The following is a 2,617-nucleotide window of genomic DNA, read 5'->3' on the forward strand; positions in this document are numbered from 1 at the left end:
TCACTTTCTGTCTCTCTGTCTCTTTCTTGCACGCACACGTGCCCTGTAGCAAAAACCTCTCCAAAAAAAGAGACAGAAAAAAAAAAGGAGTGTGAGAAGCCTGAGCCCAGGCGAGACTGTAATGAATTTGAGTGAAGGTTTATAGTCAGGCCCCTACAGAGGACGTTTACTAGGTGTCTAGAGTGTACCTCTATAATCCTGAAACTTGCCTAATCCAGATAATCCTCGGGTACCAGCCTCACACAGGATTGATGAGAATGCAAATCCCAACATTGCAATTCAGGATTTTGCCTGTGCTGAACATTGTTTTAGGGGTTAGCTGGGTGATGGTTCTCCCTTGCTCCGTTCCCTGGTACTTAATAGCGTTTCTTTGACCCAGAATAAGTACGTAGAGCATTGCAAGCTACAGTTTGTAAATGGGAATTAGGTATAGTGTTTTTGTTTTTTTCCTATCATAAAAGTAGTACATGTAAAAGGAATGTGGACAGTATAAAAACAGGGAGGAAAAGGCTGGCAGGTGGTGTGTGGTTAAGGGCACTCAACTCCCACATAGCCGACCACGGTTCGAGTTCCAGACCTGGTGGCTTGCTTTCTCACTTTCTCTCTCTCTCTCAGTCTCTCTCTCTTTCTCTCTGTCCCTCTCTGGTCAAATAAAAATAAAGATAAATCAAATCAATTCTTTTTAAAAAGAGGGGAGGAGAAAACAGCAGTCTCGCCATCCAGACCTAACTGTGCTACCACCATGCCTGACGTTGTTAGGTACATAAAAGTGGACTCGTAGGATGTGTACTGTTGTGAAGCTGTCAGGTCGTCGGGAAAGTTGTGCCATATTTTTCAGCGTTTTTCTTTCCAAATATATGTCATGACTTTCCCAACCCAGCAGCTCGTTTCATTCTGTGTAGTAAGTAGCACTGTATACTGCACAGAGAGAAAAGTCCACGTCATAACTACCTGTGTAACCAGCACAGATCAGGAATCACAATAGTAACAATACCCTGGAGTCAGTCACGGCTTCCTCCCAGTCACCCTTACCCCCTCAGGAAAACTACTATTCTGGCTTTTTGTGGTTTTTTTTTTTTTAATTTTTTTTTTTTTGAGAGGTTTTTGCTATAGGGCGCATGCACTCACCAGACAGAGACAGACAGAAAGCGAGAAATCACCCCCCAAGGGGGATGGTCACGCTGCAATCCCTTCTCCTCCATTCTCCTCTCGGGATCTTGGGCACGCACGCACACACGCCCGGCGTGAGTTTTAAGCCACCGGGTCCGGGACGCGAACCGCGGTCAACTACATGGGAGTCCAGCAACATAGCCATTATGCTAACTGCTGGTCCCTTCTGGCTTTTCTTTTTCCTTCAGTTTTTGAGAGAGACCCTTGATAAGGTCCTGCCCCTCCATGATCCAGGCCCAACCTCCTAGCCAGCCAGGCTCACTGGTATCCCCAGTGTGTTCAGGTCAACCCAAGGTCCAAACTCAGGCCTTCCATTGTGCAGCAGACACCATGGCTGGGACACTACTGTTTTCTTGGGGGTTTTTTGTTGTTGTTGTTGTTTAGGTTTGTGTCATAGGGCACATGCCCTCACCGGAGAGATTCAGAGAGGGAAAGTGAGAAATCAGCCTCCAGGGAGACTGGCCATGTTGCACTCCTTTCTTCTCCCTCCTCAGGATTTTGGGCATGTGCGCACACATGCCCCACATGATGTTCAGACCACCAGGTCTGAGATTCAAACCATGGTTGGCGATATGGGAGTCCAGCACCGTAACCACTGTGCCACCTGCCAGCACGCTGTTCATTGTATTGTATTTTTTGAAACTGCCAGCACATGCACTGGCTAGAGAGACAGAAGCATGCGCCCCCAGTGGGGCATGGTCATGCTACAGTCTCCATTTTCCTACGCTGTCAGGACTTGATGTGTGCACGTGCCCAGCCTGTTTTATAAGCTGCCAAGGCTGAGATTTGAATCTGCCATGGTTGATAGCTAGAGGGAACCAGTCTCAAACTCCAAGAGCCCTGGAAAGCAAAGCCTCACAGGATCAGGATGTGTGTAATTCCCCCAGCAACAGGTAACAACTTATGTAGAATACTGTCTACCTGGGAACCTCGAGACCCAGTGCCTCGGGTTATGGGGGGCTGGTTATACAGGCACCATCTTCCTGGCCCATGCCAAAATTCCAGACTCCCAGAAATAAATCAAATAAACCACATTGTACAAACGTTTTAGGCAGATTGGGCCCCTCTTCTCTGTTCTGGAGATGGTAACAACCCTCCCAAAATGCAGAGGTCAGGCAAGAGCCAAATTTGTAAGCAGGTCTTCCAAAGGATGGCAGTCGACCTGCCAGACTAACCCTCTGCATACCATCCCACACACTGGTTCTGTTCTTTGTCCTGTGGATTTGTCCTCTCATCCCCTCCCACCCCAAGCCGTGGACACACCTGGACCTTGTCCATCAAGCTCAACTACAACACCTCGAAATCACAGACTTGAAGTACCCTATACTAATCTTCCAGCTGGTTTGCTCGAGAACTAAAAAGCAGTTGGGACCAGCAGTTAGCGTGATGGCTATGTCTCTGGACTCCCATGTAGCCGACCGTGGTTCAAGTCCTGAACCCGGTGGCT

This window comes from Tupaia chinensis, unplaced genomic scaffold (assembly GCF_000334495.1).
Source record: "Tupaia chinensis unplaced genomic scaffold, TupChi_1.0 Scaffold149922_1, whole genome shotgun sequence".
NCBI classification, from domain to species: domain Eukaryota; kingdom Metazoa; phylum Chordata; class Mammalia; order Scandentia; family Tupaiidae; genus Tupaia; species Tupaia belangeri.